Source organism: Odocoileus virginianus, chromosome X, assembly GCF_023699985.2.
Source record: "Odocoileus virginianus isolate 20LAN1187 ecotype Illinois chromosome X, Ovbor_1.2, whole genome shotgun sequence".
Lineage (NCBI taxonomy): Eukaryota > Metazoa > Chordata > Mammalia > Artiodactyla > Cervidae > Odocoileus > Odocoileus virginianus.
In genome coordinates this window covers 27,098,384-27,120,249 of record NC_069708.1, presented here as the reverse complement: position 1 = coordinate 27,120,249, position 21,866 = coordinate 27,098,384, and the positions used below count along the sequence as shown (strand labels likewise).

The window sequence follows — 21,866 nt, the reverse complement described above, 5'->3', positions numbered from 1 at the left end:
TACCTGAAGTCTTCAATTTTCACTGTGCCATGCTGGATCTTTAGTTGCAGTATGCAGCATCTTTAGTTGCAGCATGCAAACTCTTAGCTGCATCATGTCAGATATAGTTCCCTGAACAGGGATCGAACCTAAGTCCACTGCACTGGGAGCCCAAAGTCTTATCCACTGGACCACCAGGGAAGTCCTTCAATAATCACTTTGAATGCAATAAATATACCAGTTAACAGACAGAAACTGTCAAAGTAGATACAAAACCAATAACCAACTATTTCTGTAAGAAATACACTTTAAATATAAGACAAAGGCAGATTAAAAGTAAAGGGATGGTGAAAGATATACCATGCTAGCACTAATCAAAAGCAAGCTAATTTCAGACAAAGTTGACCTCAGAGGAAGGGAAATTATCAGGAGTGAAGCGAGGCATTATATAGTGATAGAGGGGTCAATTTTCCGTGACATAAGATCCTTTGATCTTATGGCAAAATTTGATGATTCCACTATTATAGGTGGAGACTTCACCATCCCTTGATCAGTAACTGAAATATCTAGCAGGATAAAATTGGTAAGGATATACTGAGCTGAATAGCGCCATTAATCAACTAGTATCTAACTGACATTTATAAAATACTTCATCCAACAATAGCAGGATATACAGTCTTCAAGTTCATGTGGAACGTTCACCGAGATAAACATTATGTGTCATAAAACATACCTTAGCAAATTTAAAAGCATAGATATCATATTAATTGTACTCTCATATTACAATGGAGTTAATTCCATTTCTGGAATTCCAGAAAAATAAAAGATCCAATCAAAAAATGGGCCAAAGATCTAAACAGACATTTCTCCAAAGAAGACATACAGATGGCTAAAAAACACATGAAAAGATGCTCCACATCACTCATTATCAGAGAAATGCAAATCAACACCACAATGAGGTACCATTACACGCCAGTCAGGATGGCTGCTATCCAAAAGTCTACAAGCAATAAATGCTGGAGAGGGTGTGGAGAAAAGGGAACCCTCTTACACTGTTGGTGGGAATGCAAACTAGTACAGCCACTATGGAGAACAGTGTGGAGATTCCTTAAAAAACTGGAAACAGAACTGCCATATGACCCAGCAATCCCACTTCTGGGCATACACACTGAGGAAACCAGATCTGAAAGAGATACGTGCACCCCAATGTTCATCGCAGCACTGTTTATAATAGCCAGGACACGGAAGCAACCTAGATGCCCATCAGCAGACGAATGGATAAGGAAGCTGTGGTACATATACACTATGGAATATTACTCAGCCATTAAAAAGAATTCATTTGAATCAGTTCTAATGAGATGGAAGAAACTGGAGTCCATTATACAGAGTGAAGTAAGCCAGAAAGATAAAGACAAATACAGTATACTAACGCATATATATGGAATTTAAAAAGATAGTAACGATAGCCCTATATGCAAAACAGAAAAAGAGACACAGATGTATAGAATAGACTTTTAGACTCTGTGGGAGAAGGCGAGGGTGGGATGTTCAGAGAGAACAGCAGTGAAACAAGTATACTATCAAGGGTGAAACAGATCACCAGCCCAGGTTGGATGCATGAGACAAGTGCTCAGGGTTGGTGCACTGGGAAGACCCAGAGGGATGGGATGGAGAGGGAGGCGGGAGGGGGGATCGAGATGGGGAACTCCATGGCTGATTCATGTCAATGTATGGCAAAAACCACTACAATATTGTAAAGTAATTAGCCTCCAACTGATAAAAATAAATGGGGAAAAAAAATAATCCCCTTGCATAGTTTCTATAACAATGTATAAAATGTTTGTACTTTGTTCCTATCATATTTATCTTGAGTATATTTACTGTAATGTGATTTTCTTTCTTGTTTCTAATAAAAATAGATTTTGGATTAAAAAAAAATCATTTTGAATGGAAGAAATATACCAGTGAACAGACAGAAACTGTCAAAGTAGATAAAAAACCAATAACTGAAGATGGTGGAGGAATAGGACGGGGAGACCACTTTCTCTCCTACAAATTCATCAAAAGAAAAACCGAACGCAGAGCAATCTTCACAAAACAACTTCTGATCGCTAGCTGAGGTCATCAGGCGCCCAGAAAAGCAACCCATTGTCTTCGAAAGGAGTGCTGTATGGTTGAAGAAGTCTTGAGACTACTGGAAGAATAAAACGAAAATCCAGAGGCAGGACACTTAAGCCCCAAACCTGAGAACACCAGAAAACTCTTGACTACATGGAACTTTAAGTAATAAGAGACCGTCCAAAAGCCTCCATACCTACACTGAAACCAACCACCACCCAAGAGCCAATAAGCTTTAGAGCAAGACATACCATGCAAATTCTCCAGCAACGCAGGAACACAGCCCTGAACGTCAACATACAGGCTGCCCAAGGTCACACATAACACATAGACCCATCTCAAAACTCATTACTGGGCACTCCATTTCACTCCAGAGAGAAGAAATCAAGCTCCACCCACCAGAACACCGATGCAAGCTTCCCTAACCAGGAAACCTTGACAAGCCAATCGTCCAACCCCACCCACTGGGTAAAACCTCCACAATAAAAAGGAACCTCAGACCTCCAGAATACAGAAAGCCCACTCCAGACACAGCAATCTAAACAAGATGAAAAGGCAGAGAAATACCCAACAGGTAAAGGAACATGAAAAATGCCTACCAAGTCAAACAAAAGAGGAGGAGATAGGGAATCTACCTGAAAAAGAATTTAGAATAATGATAATAAAAATGATCCAAAATCTTGAAAACAAAATGGAGTTACAGATAAATAGCCTGGAGACAAAGATTGAAAAGATGCAAGAAATGTTCAGTAAAGACCTAGAAGAAATAAAAAACAGTCCATTAAAAATGAATAATGCAATAAATGAGATCAAAAACACTCTGGAGGGAACCAAGAGTAGAATAACAGAGACAGAAGATAGGATAAGTGAGGTAGAAGATAAAATGGTGGAAATAAATGAAGCAGAGAGGAAAAAAGAAAAAAGAATCAAAAGAAATGAGGACAACCTCAGGGACCTCTGGGACAAAGTGAAACGCCCCAACATTCGAATCATAGGAGTCCCAGAAGAAGACAAAAAGAAAGGCCATGAGAAAATACTCGAGGAGATAATAGCTGAAAACTTCCCTAAAATGGGGAAGGAAATAGCCAACCAAGTCCAAGAAACCCAGAGAGTCCCAAACAGGATAAACCCAAGGCAAAACACCCCAAGACACATATTAATCAAATTAACAAAGATCAAACACAAAGAACAAATATTAAAAGCAGCAAGGGAGAAACAACAAATAACACACAAAGGGATTCCCATAAGGATAACTGCTGATCTATCAATAGAAACCCTCCAGGCTAGAAGGGAATGGCAGGACATACATAAAGTAATGAAAGAGAATAACCTACAACCTAGATTACTGTACCCAGCAAGGATCTCATTCAGATATGAAGGAGAATTCAAAAGCTTTACAGACAAGCAAAAGCTGAGAGAATTCAGCACCACCAAACCAGCTCTTCAACAAATGCTAAAGGATCTTCTCTAGACAGGAAATGCAGAAAGGTTGTATAAACGTGAACCCAAAACAACAAAGTAGGTGGCAACGGGACCACACCTATCAATAATTACCTTAAATGTAAATGGGTTGAATGCCCCAACCAAAAGACAAAGATTGGCTGAATGGATACAAAAACAAGACCCTTATATATGCTGTCTACAAGAAACCCACCTCAAAACAAGAGACACATACAGACTAAAAGTGAAGGGCTGGAAAAAAATATTTCACGCAAACGGAGACCAAAAGAAAGCAGGAGTCGCAATACTCGTATCAGATAAAATAGACTTTCAAATAAAGGATGTGAAAAGAGACAAAGAAGGACACTACATAATGATCAAAGGATCAATCCAAGAAGAAGATATAACAATTATAAATATATATGCACCCAACATAGGAGCACCGCAACATGTATGGCAAATGCTAACGAGTACGAAAGAGGAAATTAATAGTAACACAATAATAGTGGGAGACTTTAATACCCCACTCACAACTATGGATAGATCAACTAAACAGAAAATTAACAAGGAAACACAAACCTTAAATGACACAATGGACCAGCTAGACCTAATTGATATCTATGGGACATTCCACCACAAAACAATCAACTTCACCTTTTTCTCAAGTGCACATGGAACCTTCTCCAGAATAGATCACATCCTGGGCCATAAATCTGGTCTTGGTAAATTCAAAAAGATTGAAATCATTCCAGTCATCTTTTCTGACCACAGTGCAGTAAGATTAGATCTCAATTACAGGAAAAAAATTGTTAAAAATTCAAACATATGGAGGCTAAATAACACGCTTCTGAATAACCAACAAATCATAGAAGAAATCAAAAAAGAAATCAAAATATGCATAGAAATGAATGAAAATGAAAACACAACAACCCCAAACCTATGGGACACTGTAAAAGCAGTGCTAAGGGGAAGGTTCATAGCATTACAGGCTTACAGCAAGAAACAAGAAAAAAGCCAAATAAATAACCTAACTCTACATCTAAAGTAATTAGAGAAGGAAGAAATGAAGAACCCCAGGGTTAGTAGAAGGAAAGAAATCTTAAAAATCAGGGCAGAAATAAATGCAAAAGAAACTAAAGAGACCATAGCAAAAATCAACAAAGCTAAAAGCTGGTTTTTTGAAAAAGTAAACAAAATTGACAAACCATTAGCAAGACTCATTAAGAAACAAAGAGAGAAGAACCAAATTAAAAAAATGAGAAATGAAAATGGGTAGATAACAACAGACAACACTGAAATACAAAGGATTATAAGAGACTACTACCAGCAGCTCTATGCCAATAAAATGGACAACTTGGATGAAATGGACAAATTCTTAGAAAAGTATAACTTTCCAAAACTGAATCAGGAAGAAATAGAAGATCTTAACAGAGCCATCACAAGCAAGGAAATCGAAACTGTAATCAGAAATCTTCCAGCAAACAAAAGACCAGGACCAGATGGCTTCACAGCTGAATTCTACCAAAAATTTAGAGAAGAGCTAACACCTATCTTACTCAAACTCTTCCAGAAAATTGCAGAAGAAGGTAAACTTCCAAACTCATTCTATGAGGCCACCATCACCCTAATTCCAAAACCAGACAAAGATGCCACAAAAAAGAAAACTACAGGCCAATATCACTGATGAACATAGATGCAAAAATCCTTAACAAAATTCTAGCAAACAGAATCCAACAACATATTAAAAAAATCATACATCATGACCAAGTGGGCTTTATCCCAGGAATGCAAGGATTCTTTAATATCCGCAAATCAATCAATGTAATACACCACATTAACAAATTGAAAGATAAAAACCATATGATTATCTCAATAGATGCAGAAAAAGCCTTTGACAAAATTCAACATGCATTTATGATTAAAACTCTCCAGAAAGCAGGAATAGAAGGAACATACCTCAACATAATAAAAGCTATATATGACAAACCCACAGCAAGCATCACCCTCAAGGGTGAACAATTGAAAGCATTTCCCCTGAAATCAGGAACAAGACAAGGGTGCCCACTCTCACCACTACTATTCAACATAGTTTTGGAAGTTTTGGCCACAGCAATCAGGACAGAAAAAGAAGTAAAAGGAATCCAGATAGGAAAAGAAGAAGTGAAACTCTCACTGTTTGCAGATGACATGATCCTCTACATAGAAAACCCTAAAGACTCTACCAGAAAATTACTAGAGCTAATCAATGAATATAGTAAAGTGGCACGATATAAAATTAACACACAGAAATCTCTTGCATTCCTATACACTAACAATGAAAAAACAGAAAGAGAAATTAAGGAAACAATACCATTCACCATTGCAACAAAAAGAATAAAATACTTAGGAGTATATCTACCTAAAGAAACAAAAGACCTATACATAGAAAACTGTAAAACACTGATGAAAGAAATCAAAGAGGACACAAATAGATGGAGAAACATACTGTGTTCATGGATTGGAAGAATCAATATTGTCAAAATGGCTATACTACCCAAAGCAATCTATAGATTCAGCGCAATCCCTATCAAGCTACCAACAGTATTTTTCACAGAACTAGAACAAATAATTTCACAATTTCTATGGAAATACAAAAAACCTCGAATAGCCAAAGTAATCTTGAGAAAGAAGAATGGAATTGGAGGAATCAACCTGCCTGACTTCAGGCTCTACTACAAAGCCACAGTCATCAAGACAGTATGGTACTGGCACAAAGACAGAAATATAGATCAATGGAACAGAATAGAAAGCCCAGAGATAAATCCACGAACCTATGGACACCTTATCTTCGACAAAGGAGGCAAGGATATACAATGGAAAAAAGACAACCTCTTTAACAAGTGGTGCTGGGAAAACTGGTCAACCACTTGTAAAAGAATGAAACTAGAACACTTTCTAACACCATACACAAAAATAAACTCAAAATGGATTAAAGATCTAAATGTAAGACCAGAAAATATAAAACTCCTAGAGGAGAACATAGGCAAAACACTCTGCGACATAAATCACAGCAGGATCCTCTATGACCCACCTCCGAGAATATTGGAAATAAAAGCAAAAATAAACAAATGGGACCTAATTAAACTTAAAAGCTTTTGCACAACAAAGGAAACTATAAGCAAGGTGAAAAGACAGCCCTCAGATTGGGAGAAAATAATAGCAAATGAAGCAACAAAGGATTAATCTCAAAAATATACAAGCAACTCCTCCAGCTCAACTCCAGAAAAATAAATGACCCAATCAAAAAATGGGCCAAAGAACTAAACAGACATTTCTCCAAAGAAGACATACAGATGGCTAAAAAATACATGAAAAGATGCTCCACATCACTCATTATCAGAGAAATGCAAATCAACACCACAATGAGGTACCATTACACGCCAGTTAGGATGGCTGCTATCCAAAAGTCTACAAGCAATAAATGCTGGAGAGGGTGTGGAGAAAAGGGAACCCTCTTACACTGTTGGCGGGAATGCAAACTAGTACAGCCACTATGGAAAACAATGTGGGGATTCCTTAAAAAACTGGAAACAGAACTGCCACATGACCCAGCAATCCCACTTCTGGGCATACACACTGAGGAAACCAGATCTGAAAGGGACACGTGCACCCCAATGTTCATCGCAGCACTGTTTATAATAGCCAGGACATGGAAGCAACCTAGATGCCCATCAGCAGACGAATGGATAAGGAAGCTGTGGTACATATACACCATGGAATATTACTCAGCCGTTAAAAAGAATTCATTTGAATCAGTTCTAATGAGATGGAAGAAACTGGAGCCCATTATACAGAGTGAAGTAAGCCAGAAAGATAAAGAACATTATAGCATACTAACACACATATATGGAATTTAGAAAGATGGTAATGATAACCCTATATGCAAAGTAGAAAAAGAGACACAGATGTACAGAACAGACTTTTGTACTCTGTGGGAGAAGGCGAGGGTGGGATGTTTTGAAAGAACAGCATGTATATTATCTATAGTGAAACAGATCACCAGCCCAGGTGGGATGCATGAGACAAGTGCTCAGGCCTGGTGCACTGGGAAGACCCAGAGGAATTGGGTGGAGAGGGAGGTGGGAGGGGGGATCGGGATGGAATACATGTAACTCCATGGCTGATTCATGTCAATGTATGACAAAACCCACTGCAATGTTGTGAAGTAATTAGCCTCCAACTAATAAAAATTAATGAAAAGAAAAAAAAAAAACCCAATAACCAACTATTTCTGTAAGAAATACACTTTAAATATAAGACAAAGGCAGATTAAAAGTAAAGGGATGGTGAAAGATATACCATGCTAACACTAATCAAAAGCAAGCTAATTTCAGACAAAGTTGACTTCAGAGGAAGGGAAATTATCAGGAGTGAAGAGAGGCATCATATAGTGATGCTAAGTCACTTCAGTCATGTCCGACTCTGTGTGATCCCATAGACAGCAGCCCATCAGGCTCCCCCGTCCCTGGAATTCTCCAGGCAAGAACACTGGAGTGGGTTGCCATTTTCTTCTCCAATGTGTGAAAGTGAGAAGTAAAAGTGAAGTCGCTCAGTCGTGTCCGACTCTTAGCGACCCCATGGACTGCAGCCCACCAGGCTCCTCCATCCATGGGATTTTCCAGGCAAGAACACCGAAGTGGGGTACCATTGCCTTCTCCATATATAGTGATAGAGGGCTCAATTTTCCGTGACATAAGATCCTTTAATCTTATGGCAAAATCTGATGACTCCACTATTATAGTTGGAGACTCCACCGTCCTTTGATCAGTAACTGAAATATCTAGCAGGATAAAATTGGTAAGGATATACTGAGCTGAATAGCACCATTAATCAACTAGTATCTGACTGACATTTATATAATACTTCATCCAACAAGAGCAGGATATACAGTCTTCAAGTTCACATGGAACATTCACCGAGATAAACATTATGTGTCATAAAACATACCTTAGCAAATTTAAAAGCATAGAGATCATATTAATTGTACTCTCATATTACAATGGAATTAAACTAGAGATTAGTAACAGAAAGTAGCTGGAAAATTATATGGATTATAACAGGAAAAAAGATCTAAATGATTTCAGAAAATATTTAATCTAAGATTTCACCTCAGGAAACTAGAAAAAGAAGAGCAAATTAAATTCAGAGTAAGCCCAAGAGAAGAAAAATAAAAATCAAAGTAAAAGAAGTGAAATTGAAAACAATGAAAAAAAAATCAATGAAACCAAAAGGTGGTTCTTTGAAAAGATGAATAATATCAATAAACCCTTACCTAGGCTAACCAAGAAAGGGAGAGAAAAAACACAAATTACTAATATCAGAAAGGAAAGAAGGGCCATTACTACTGATCTAATGTACATTAAAAGGATAATGAAATAATACCATGAACAAATCTGCTCACAAATTTGATAACTTAAATGAAACTGGCTAATTATTTGAAAGATACAATCTATCAAGACTCATATAAGGAGAAATATATAATCTGAAAATATAATTTATAAATGATAACTCATCTACATATTAAAGAAATTGACTATATAATCTGAATAGGCCTATACATATTAAAGAACTTGAATCAACAATTAATAACCTTTTAAAACAGAAAGTACCAGGTCCAGATGGTTTCACTGGTGAATTTTACCATTTAGGGAAGAAATTATAACAATTCTCTACAACCTCTTGCAGAAAATAGAACCAGATGGAACATTTTCTAGCTTATTCCATGAAGCTAGAATTATCCTAATACCAAAGTCAAATATATTAAAAGAAAGGAAAAATACAGACCAACATCTCATTGAAAACCCTCAACAAAATATTAGCAAGTCAAATTCAACAATGTTACAAAAATTATACAGCACAACTAAGTGGTATTTATTGCTGGTACACAAGGCTGATTTAATATCCAAAAACTAACTTAATCCATCATACAGCGACATGCTTAAGAAGAAAAACCATATGATCATTATCAATAGATGCAGAAAAATCATTTGATAAAATCCAAGATCCATTCGTGATAAGAACTCTTGTCAAATTAGGAGAAGAGAGAAACTTGATCAATTTGATAAAAAAAATCTACAAAATCTATAGCTAATATCATACTTATACTGAGAAACTAGATGATTTCGCTCTAAGACTGAGAATGAGGCAAGGATGTCCTGTCTGACCACTCCTATTTGACATCACACTGGAGCTCCCAGCTAATGCAATAAGGTAAGACAAGAAAGAAAAGGCATACAACAGGCACATGAAAAGATGCTCAACATCACTAATTATTAGAGAAATACAAATCAAAACTAAGAGACATCACCTCACACCAGTCCAAATGGCTATCATAAAAAAAAATCCACAAACAATAAATGCTGGAGAGGGTGTGAAGAGATGGAAACCCTCCTACAGTGTTGGTGGGAATGTAAATTGGTACAGCCACTGTGGAGAACAGTATGGAGTTTCCTTAAAAAACTAAAAATACAGCTACTACAAGACTCTGCAATTCCACTCCTGGGCATATACCTGGAGAAAACCATAATTCAAAAAGATACATGCACCCCAATGTTCACTGCAGCATTGTTTACAATAGCCAAGACATGGAAGCAACCTAAATATTCATCAACAAAGGAATGGATAAAGAAGATGTGATACACATATACATTGAAAAGGATGAAATAATACCTCTTGCACCTATATGGACAGACCTAGAGATTGTCTTACTAAGTGAAGTCAGACAGAGATGGAGAAATATAGGACATCTCTTACGTGCAGAATCTAAAAAGAAATTATATAAATGAACTTACTTACTAATCACAGCTATGGTTTTTCCAGTAGTCATGTATAGATGTGAGAGTTGGACTATTCCATGACTGATTCATGTCAATGTAAGGCAAAAACCACTACAATATTGTAAAGTAATTAGCCTCCAACTAATAAAAATAAATGGAAAAAAAAAAGAAAGCTGAGCACTGAAGAATCAATGCTTTTGAACTGTGGTGTTGGAGAAGACTCTTGAGAGTCTCTTGGATTGCAAGGAGAAAAAACCAATCAATACTAAAGGAAATCAGTCCTGACTACTCACTGGAAGGACTGATGCTGAAGCTGAAACTCTGGTACTTTGGCCACCTGATGCAAAGAACTAACTTATTGGGAAAGACCTTGATGCTGGGAAAGATTGAAGGCAGAAGGAGAGGGGGATGATGGAGGATGAGATGGTTGGATGTCATCACTGACTCAATGCACATGAGTTTGGGCAAGCTCCAGGTGTTGGTGATGGACATGGAAGCCTGGCGAGCTGCAGTCCATGGGGTTGCAAAGAGTCGGACACGACTGAGTGACTGAACTGAACTGAACTTACAAAACAGAAACAGAATCACAGACTTAGAGAAAGAGCTTACGGTTTTCAGTGGGGAAGGGTGGGGGGAAGGGATAGTTAGGGAGTTTGGAGTGGACATGTATACACTGCTGTATTTAAAATGGATAACCAACAAGGATCTACTATAGAGCACAGGGAAATCAGCTCAATGTTATGTGGCAGCCTGGATGGGAGGGGAGTTTGAGGGAGAATGGATACATGTTTATATATGGCTGAGTCCCTTTGCTATTCCACCTGAAACTAACACAACATTGTTAATTGTCTATATTCTAATATAAAATTAAAAGTTAAAAATAAGAAAAGAGAAAGCACACAGATTGGAAAGAAAGAAATATTGTCTTTGTTTGTAGATGATGTGATTTTCTATGTAAAAAAGTAGTGCATTGACAAAAAAAATGCTCCTGGAATTAATAAGCAAGTATAATAAAGCTGTGAGATACAAGTCCAATATACAAAAGTTAATTGTTTTCCTATACTAAGAATAACAACTGGACTTTGAAATTAAAAAAAACATTTTAGCACCAAAAAAGAAGAAATATTTATGCACAAATCAAACAGAGTATGTATAAGACTTATATGAGGGAAAACTATAAAACTCTGATTTAAGAAATAAAAGCCTAAATAAATGGAAGGATATTCTATGTTCATGGACAGGAAGACTCAATACTGTTAAGATGTCATTTCTTTTCAACTTTTTAAAAATTTTAAAATAGGGAATTTTTATGATATAATTTTTTTTCATTTATTTATATTAGTTGGAGGCTAATTACTTTACAATATTGCAGTGGTTTTTTTGCCATACATTGATATGAATCAGCCATGGATTTACATGTGTTCCCCATCGTGAACCCCCTCCCACCTCCCTCCCCATCCCATCCCTCTGGGTCATCCTAGTGTACCAGCCCTGAGCACTTGTCTCATGCACCAAACCTGGACTGGCGATCTGTTTCACAATTGATAATATACATGTTTCAATGCTCTTCTCTCAGATCATCCCACCCTCGCCTTCTCCCACAGAGTCCAAAATCTGTTCTATACATCTGTGTCTCTTTTTCTGTCTTGCATATAGGGTTCTCATTACCATCTTTTAAAATTCCATATATATGCATTAGTTAGTTAGTTAAGTCGCTCAGTCGTGTCTGACTCTTTGCGACCCCATGGACTATAGCCCACCAAGCTCCTCCGTCCGTGGGATTCTCCAGGCAAGAATACTGGAGTGGGTTGCCATTTCCTTCTCCAGGGGATCTTCCCGACCCAGGGATCAAACCCAGGTCTCCCGCATTGCAGGCAGACGCTGTAAACTCTGAGCCATCAGGGAAGCCCATATATGTGCATTAGTATACCGTATTGGTGTTTTTCTTTCTGGCTTACTTCACTCTGTATAATGGACTCCAGTTTCATCCATCTCATTAGAACTGATTCAAATGAATTCTTTTTAATGGCTGAGTAATATTCCATAGTGTATATGTACCACTGCTTTCTTATCCATTCATCTGCTGATGGGCATCTAGGTTGCTTCCATGTCCTGGCTATTATAAACAGGGCTGTGATGAACATTGGGGTACACTCTTTTCAACTTATCTATGGACTCAGTGCAATCCCAGTCAAAATCACAGCAAATTATTTTGTGGCTATAAAAAACCCTGACTTTGTATTTTATGCACAAAGGAAAAAGACTCACAATATTCAAGTATAAGAACAAAGTTGGAGGGCCAAAACTACCTGATACAAAATTTAGCATAAAGCTATGGTATTCATGATTGTGTTGGTATTGGTGGAACAATAGACATACAGGTTAATGGGCCAGAATACAGAGCACAGAAACAGACCCAAACAAATATAGTCAACTGATTTTTGACAAAGGAACAAAGCAATCCAACGGAGAAAGAATAGTTTTTTCAACAAATGGTGCTGGAACAACTGGACAGCTCATGCAAAAAAAAAAAAAAAAAAAAAAAAAAATCCAGACACTGTCCTTATACCTTCCACAAAAATAAACTCAAAATGGATCATAGAACTAAGTGTAAAACACAGAGCTCTAAAAATCCTGGAAGTTCCCTGGCTTCCAGCATCCCAGCATGTGAACTCCAGCTCTTCACAGTCAGCCTCCAGCCAGTTTTGCTCTCTGCTCTGGCCCTTTGCCCTATAGCCCCCAGCTCCTGGGGCCCGCTACCCTGGCCCGAACACCTCTGCTGGCAACAGATCCATGGCAGAAAGCAGGGAACTTGACATGACAGGTGCCAAACAGAGCACCAGAATGTGGCTGGTCAGGGTTCTTTGATATCTGTCACTGCAATGGGCTAAGGCCCAAAGAAGTGAAGTTGGAAAACTGGATTTCCAAAAATCAAGGAAGGACCAAGGTGTTATTTACTTTGAATGAGGATCTTGTAAATACTTATGATATTGGCAGAAAAATAGCTTCCGTCAGTGCTCCTTGAGAATATGCATTTATCTTGCAAAGTGTTGCAGGACAGACATTAACAGGGTTTACTCAGAGCTCATCAGATAAGCTTTCACTGGAAGGAATAGTGGTACAAAGAGCTGAATGCTGACCCACTGCCAGTGAAAACTACCAGTGATTCAAGAGATTACAAATAGAAGAATCTTCCAGTCCTGTAAGGCTACCACAGCACCTGGACAAAGCTGTGACAACCAATTACAAACCTGTTGCTAATCATCAATACAATATAGAATATAAAAGGAAAAAGAAAGAAGATGGAAAACAAGTCTGAACTGATAAACAACACATTTTAGACAAGCTGGTTTCGGCTTTTGAGAAACATCAATATTATAATCTTAAGGACTTGGTGGACATCACAAAACAGCCTGTGTTGTACCTGAAGGAAATCTTAAAAGAAACTGGTATTCAAAATGTAAAAGGGATCCACAAAAACACATGGGGGCTGAAACCAGAGTACAGACATTCTCAAGGAGAAGAAAAGAGTGATTAAGAAGACTCAAAACCCACCTGCTAAGAGAACAACTAAAGGGTGATACACTAAGGAAACGACCTTGATATGTGAATCCTTGAGCACCATCTGTGTTGGGGGAAAATGGTACTTTAATTTCTCTAGGTAAATTTTTTAAACAATGATTCTTGTAAAGTTGCTTAAGTGATTTTTGAGAAAAAAGAACACATTTATTTATAAACTTAACTTGTATTAAATCAAATTATTCATGATGGTGCTAGCAGTTGGGGGTTGAAGAAGGGTTTTATTTTTAAATATCAACTTTAAAAATGTAAAATTAGGAAATGTTTTCTAAATGAGGACTCCCCGTTCTTGTTTCTCTCTGAGGAGTTGAGGTAATACAGATTCAAAGTAAGTGGCACAGCAGGAAAAAGGCAGTCAACTACAGAAACTCTCAAAAGTTTCTTATTCCGAAACAAAACAAAACGAAAGTTTCTTATTCTGAAACAAAACAAAACGAAACGAAACAAAATCTCCTAGAAAATAACGTATGAAAAAGTCTACTTGACCTTGGGTTTGGCAGTAGATTTTTAGGCAGTGCTCTAAAAGCACAATTCATGAAAGAAACAAATTGTAAAGTTGGACTTAATTAAAATTAAAAACTTCTGCTCTGAGAAAGACCCTTTTAAGTTAATCAAAAGACAAGCCACAGACTGGGAGAAGGGAGAAAATATTTGCAAAACACATATCTGGTAAAGGACTGGTATTCAGTATATAAAAAGAACCCTTAAAACAACAATCAGAAAACAATCCAATTAAGAAATTGGCAAAAGATTGAAACAGACACCTCACCAAAGAAGATATATAGATTACAAATAAGCATATGATCTCAACAGCAAATGTCATTAGGGAAATGCAAATTAAGCCAATGAGCTAGCACTGCACATCTACTTAGCTTAGTTTAGTGAAGTCGCTTGGTCGTGTCCGACTCTTCGCGACCCCATGGACTGTTAGCCTACCAGGCTCCTCATTCTGTGGAATTTTCCAGGCAAGAGTAATGGAGTGGGTTGCCGTTTCTTTCTCCAGGGGATCTTCCCGACCCAGGGATCGATCCTGGGTCTCCTGCATTGCAGGCAGATGCTTTACCATCTGAGCCACCACACTGACAATACTAAATGCTGACGAGGATATAGTGCAACAGGGATCTCATTCACTGCAGGTGGGAATGCAAAATAGTACAGGCACCCTGAAAGCAAGTTTAGCAATTTCTTACAAAGTTAAAATAGTCTTACCACACAATCCAGTGGGGCTTCCCTGGTGGCTCAGACAGTAAAGAATCTGCCTGCAATGCAGGAGACCAAGGTTCGATCCCTGGGTCGGGAAGATCCCCTGAAAAAGGGAATGGCTATCCACTCCAGTCTTCTTGCCTGGAGAATCCTATGGATAGAGGAGCCTGGCGGGCTACAGTCCATAGGCTTGCAAAGAGTCGGACACAACTGAGCAAGTAACACTTTCCCACAACCCAGTAACCACACTTCTAGGTTTGCCCAAAATTGTTGAAACTTATATTCAAACAAAACCTGCATATGAGTGTTTATAGCAGCTTTATTCATGATTGCCAAAAATGGGAAGCAACTAAAATATCATTTAATAGGTGAATGGATAAACAAACTGTGGTCCCTCCATACAGTGGAATATTATTTAGCAGTAAAAAGAAATAAGCTATAAAGCCACACAAAGACATGGAGGAACTTTAAGTGCACATTGCTAAGTGAAAGAGGCGAGTCTGAAAAAGCTACCTACTGCATGATTCCAATTGTATGACATTCTGGAAAAGGCAAAACTGTGGAGACAATTAATTAAAAGATAAGTGGTTGCCAAGGGTTGGGGGAAAGAGAGTATATGGGAATGTTTCTGCTAAATGTTCCTATAACCTAAAACTGCTCCAAAACATAGTCTATTAACTACAAAAAATTTTATAAAATATCCACAAGTTTAAAAGCAACACTAAACGGCACGTAGTTCAACATGGATCTTCAAGCCCTGGCTCTATATCCTCTGTACCTACTCCCTTTCCCTCTTGTCTCTGTACCTTCCTTGATGCCATACCTTCTGTGCTTCTTCAGTCCACCTTTTCCTCAATGCCTGGTCATTCATTAAGACTCAGCTCAGGCCACAAATTCTTTGTGTTCCCATAATAAACTATTACATCTATCAAATTACAGTTTTCTGATCATGTGATTGTTTAACTCACTAAATTGTTAACTCCTTGAGGGCAAGGGCTATGTCTTATTCATCTCTGTATCTCCAGTACCTAATGTATTTTATAGTAGGTGCTCAGTACAATGTTTGTTGAATGAATAAATGAATGACTATAGGAAAAGGTAAACTTGGGATGTGAACAAACATTCCTCTGACTCGAAGTTCATTGTACTTTTTACTGAATCATAGTCATGCTAAGTATACCAATAACAACATCAAAAATTGCCGATCAATTTACACAGTTGTTTTGCAGTCTAAATAAGTGAAAGTGATGTGCTCATTGCAGGTTCTCAATAAATGTTAATTTAATTTCACTTATTCTTTGGTTATATAGGTAGTAGGCTCCCCACTTTCATGCTTCCCTTACTTTATATAGAGAGTTATATCAGACAACTGGACATGGCCAACATTTTTTCAGTGATAAGCAATAAAGAGGAGAGTAAGGATAATGGCTGGCAGATGAGGACTGGAAATTTTTAATAAGAAAAAAAAAAAGAAAAACAACCTTCAACATAGTCTGTATCTTCAAATCTTGTAACCTTAAGAGTTTACCTCATGTTCTATCTCACACCATAAGAATTGTAAACAGAGAGAATGCCCAAATACGTGTGGGAAGTTCAATACATTTGAAGAAGATGGAAGCCATTAGCTTCAAAGAAGAGTGAGAATTTTGAATGAGAACCACATGGAATGTCCATGTTCAGAGCCCAAATTTCAGTTCCAACATCTGCTCTAAGCATGACAAAAAGACAAGAAAAGGTAGAGCTGTGCAAGTTGATTCCCACCCCACCCCATCACATCCCAATCTCTAAAGTATTTCTGATGTGAGAAGGCTTACATTCTTCATCCAAGGATTTCCTCTCTAGCCCTTGCAGCAGGGGCTCATGCCTCGGGCCTCAGGCTCCACAAACATGACTTAAGTTATGATCAACTGTGAAACTTTTCTGGCTCAGTTCTGGTTTGGTTTAGGAAAGACTTGAAAATATTGTAAAAAATATGAAAATATTACTGTAGTCAGGCAACACAAAAACAATCCCACTAACTGCTGACATTTCAGACTCTTAATGGTCTCTCAAGCTCCATGAAGTATAGGTTCCTTCATGTCACCAGAGATGTTCCCAGAGTGACAAGCGTGTGTTCTTGCTAAAGAAATATTTTGCAACATCAAGTCTTTGGTCACTTTAGTGGTTAGGATGAAAAAGCCAGGCCTAAGAGCAAGAGTCTCTGAGGAGAATTAGAAAGATGAATGGAATGAACTGTGTTCTAGTGCAGTTTTTTCACTACATTCCAGGCAGTGCCAGGTCCCGCATGATATTAACAGATGTCCTTAGAAAAAGGATTTTTTGGACAAAAAGAGTTTGGGAAACATAGGGTTAAGGAAAAATAAACAGGTTTCTTCACTGAAGAGTTCTTACATCTTTTAATACACAAATAAGAAGTGTGACTCTCCAAAATGGGATATGCAATGTAGCATTTCGCCACAGAACTTTTTCTGAAAATTCCTATCTCTTGAAGAATTAATGTTCTGGATTATGGTGTTTGGTAAATACTAAGGTTGTGGAAAAAGCTTGAGCTTTGTTATTCTTTCAGAACTGGGTTGGAATTTTAGTTCTAACGTTCACTACCTGTGTGACCTTGAGCAAGTTACTCTACTTTTGAATTTTTTCATTTATGAAAACTGGGACTATAATATCTACCTCAAAAAAAAAATGTAAGGAGGATTAAGTGAGATAATGCACAGTACTTAGCACAATGCCTGGAACATATAGGTACTCAAGAAATAGCAGCTATAATCATCACATTCATTTCCCATCACCATTATTATCTAGCCACATCTGTGTCTGACAGGCCTGCCAAAACAGCTTCAAACTAGGTCTGGCCTGAGGACTCAAATGGCTATATTTCTGACTGCTTTAGGAACCAAGTATAAGAAAAGAACTGGACTAGTTGTCCAGAGATATAGCTCTATGACTTATTAGCTGTCTGACCTTGGGCAAAGAACTTCACCTGTCTACATTTCTCTCTCCTTCTGCCAAATATAGGCAAGGACTAGGTGACCTCTTACTCTAAAATTTTGTGAGCCTCAGCTCTAAAATGCTGTATAAGAGATTTATAAATTTATTGCTGAACAAATCTGTTATACAGGTTAAATCCAATTATAAAGGATAGTCCTGTATAACAAAGCTATTTTTATAATCCAGCAGATGGCTGGCAGAAACGGTGCTTTGCCAATCTGGTTACAATGAACTCTGTATAGTGAATAATTCTAACAATTGCTTACTCTGGTCCTTGACCCCATAATCGTCACTCTGTAACATTGCTCTAATCAACCAAAGAACTTGATTATGTGTTGTTTTCATTGTAGACATACAGAAGGGAGCTGAGTTAAGCTAAGTTATAGAATTTCTAGCTAAGATGTTTATGTCCAATTTCATTATTTTAGAGTTGAGGAAATAGGACAGGAGAGGTTAAGTAACTTGTCAGGGGTCACACAGTCAGCAAGTAGCAGAGCTTTGAATGGGTGTTTGGACTAAATGACTCATCATCTGAGAACTTAGACATTTCACTGCAAAATCTCACCCAGACCATACATAAAAATGTTAAATGAAACCAGAAATGGTTATTATAGTAACTCTACTGTTTATGCTTACCGACCAAGTAAGATGTGCATTTGTCATTACCCTTTATCCCTGCGTTCAAGCCCTCTTCATAGGATGGTCCCTCTAATTGCACGGTTCATGTTGACACAACTTAAAGCATGATAACCTTTGCTGCAGAGCTTCAATTAAAGGTTTTTTTTTTTAGTGTCTAAGTACATTACACCTCTAGGTCCTTTTAGATACATGCACAGTTCCTTTCACAGAGGCCTCTAACTGTCAAGTATTTTTTTTCATTTTGAAACCATGTGGCCTTTGTAAAAATTTTAAGCTAGGTTAACAGAGAAATCTTACTATAAATATCAAGGTTAGCCTTTATGCTCTTGTTCTTCTCTACTTATATCCTCTCTCATGAATATATTTATTTCCAGGGCTTCAACCCTTATGGAGAATCATACTTTCTAAGTCACAGCCCATGTCTCCAACTCTCTTGTGACATTGCCTCTTGAATACATTTCCTATTTCCTGAAACCTACATGCTTCAGATTGAATTCATCTTCTAAGTTATGCTAAGTTATAACTTCTATGCTAAGTCACTTCAGTCATGTCCGACTCTTTGCGACCCCATGGACTGGGGACATGACATAAATCATCAGAGCTATCCTAGCCTCCTGTTGGCAGATCAATCCAATCAATAGCACAAATGGTTATTCTCAGAAGTAATTTTCTCAGCCTTGCTAAGGGTGTGTGGGTGGTTCTCTGGTTCCCCTTCACTGGGGAGGAATGCAGCCACCACAGTTGACCGGGTAAACCACAGAGAGCAGTTACATTGAGAACCACACCTATGCAACATGACTCTTAACTGGGTCTCAGAATAGTCCAAGATGGCTACCTACTGTGCTGTTGTGCTTATGGTATCTTTAATCAGAGACAGAGCTCAACTGAGTCACATTGGATTCTTCTTATAATAAGACAAACTGGGGACTTCCAATGCTCAGTTTGTGGGCACTCTGGTCATTTATGTTAGAACCTGTCTAGGATGAAAGTGTTGCTAAATATTTTAATTTAGGAAGAGCTAGCCCAATTTTATTTTTTACCAAGAAGTGTATACCTACCTGCCTTCATCAGAGGTTATCCATCAATGTAGTAAATATTAGCTTCCTTTTCTATTTTCAATATTGCCACCCCCATCTTGCATGCCACATTCTATACATTGTATTCTGCAGAACTTTGTTCCAGGAAATACTTTTCCCTTTGCAGGAATATTGGATACATAACAGTAAACCACAGAATATCATTCAAGCCCCAGTTCTACCACTTACTAAATGTTGTTTGACACTGAGAAAATTGCTTTATCTCCCTGGCTGTATCCTCAAAATGAGGATACTACTACTTGCTTTAGAGAGTTGTAAGGATCATAAAAGATAATATAAAAATATATGCAAGATATTCCTTAGGCTCTCAAGAAATAGAAGTTCTCTGTAAAATATTATAAGCATATAAATTTAATTCATCCCCAAACCAAGCAAACACAAAGTTCAAATAACTAAGACCTTTAATAAGAACTGATGTTCAGAATGACAATACTAAGGCACAGCAACATTATGAAATGTCCTTGAAGGATATAGCTTCCTACAGAAAATTTTTTTCTTTTCAGTTAATTCTTTCAATTATATTCAACTCATAAGTGTTGTTTGAACACAAGATGTTTAACACTACATTTGTAATACATGAAATAGGCAATGTAAGACCCGGGCACCTTATCATATCTTTTCAATCAGCTATCTTGGGTTTTCTAGCTATAGAATTATTTCTGTAAAAATAACGAGAGTCTGTATAATTGTTCAATAGTTAACATTTCTTATTTCAGTTTCTTGTCTCATTGCACTGGCTAGCACTTCAACAATAATGTTGAAGGAAACTTCCTGGTGGGCTAGTGGTTAGGATTCCATGGTTTCACTGCAGGGAACCCAGGTTTAATATCTGGTTGGGGAACTAAGATCCTGCAAGCTGTGTGGTACAGCTAGATTAAAAAAAATTAAAAAAAGAGAATTAAAAAAATAATGTTGAGCATCAGAAGTTATAATGAGTATCTTTGAGTTGATTTGATTTGGGCAAGAAAGCCTCTAATATATTTGCCATTAAGTATGTAAATCCATGGCTGATTCATGTTCATGTCAGTGTAGGGCAAAAACCACTACAATTTTGTAAAGTAATTAGCCTCCAACTAATAAAAAAAAAAATTAACAACAACAAAAAGTACTATGTTATTTCCCCAATGACTCAGAAGTAAAGAATCTGCCTGCAATGCAGGAGATGCAGGAGACGTGGGTTAGAACCCAGGGTTGGGAAGATCCCTTGGAAGAAGGAATGGAAACCCACTCCAGTATTCTTGCCTGGAGAACCCCATGTATAGAGGAGCATGGTGGTGTACAGTCCATAGGGACGCAGAGTCGGACATGACTGAATCGACTAAGCATGCACTCATACATGCACTATGCTATTTATTAGGCCAAGAAATTCTTTATTGTATTAAATAATACTCTTATTTTATCCCTAGTTTATTAAAAATTATCAGCATAAGGTATTATTATCCCCCCCCCCTTTTGTAACGCTATAAAATTGTTTAACACTGTGGGGAAGGCAAAAAATTGTTCAATTTGTCCTGATTTGAATATATAACAATTTGATCTCAAGGTAGTTCCTTGTTTTATTTTCATTTGTTTTTATTAGTTGGAGGCTAATTACTTTACAATACTGTAGTGGTTTTTGCCATACATTGACATGAATCAGCCATGGATTTACATGTGTTCCCCATCCTGAACCCTCCTCCCACCACCCTCCCCATCCCATCCCTCTGGGTCATCCCAGTGTACCAGCCCTGAGCACTTATGCTATCTGAGCTGATCATCCTTTGAGTTGATAATGTAATGTGATACTAAGAGATTTTGTTCTATTGAACTATCTGTGCTTTCCTAGGACAAATCCTACTTCATCATGACAAGTTATACTTTCTTTTGCAGGGTTTGATTTGGCAGTAATTTATGTAGGATTTTTAATGTGAGACGTCTTTAGTTTACATTTGGTACTATGTTTTAGAAGGATTTATTATCAAAGTTATACCAATTTCATTAAATGTATTGACAAGTATTCCTTCTC

General features: G+C 37.5%; 1 protein-coding gene and 1 pseudogene across 4 annotated transcripts in view; one reads left to right on the top strand and one right to left on the bottom strand.

Moving 5' to 3' along the window:
• EDA (ectodysplasin A) overlaps positions 1-21,866 on the bottom strand; it is a 362,948-nt gene that overhangs the window by 29,085 nt on the left and 311,997 nt on the right. The gene's annotated exons all lie outside the window — the stretch shown is intronic.
• Positions 13,146-13,890, top strand: LOC110130766 (general transcription factor IIF subunit 2 pseudogene; annotated as a pseudogene).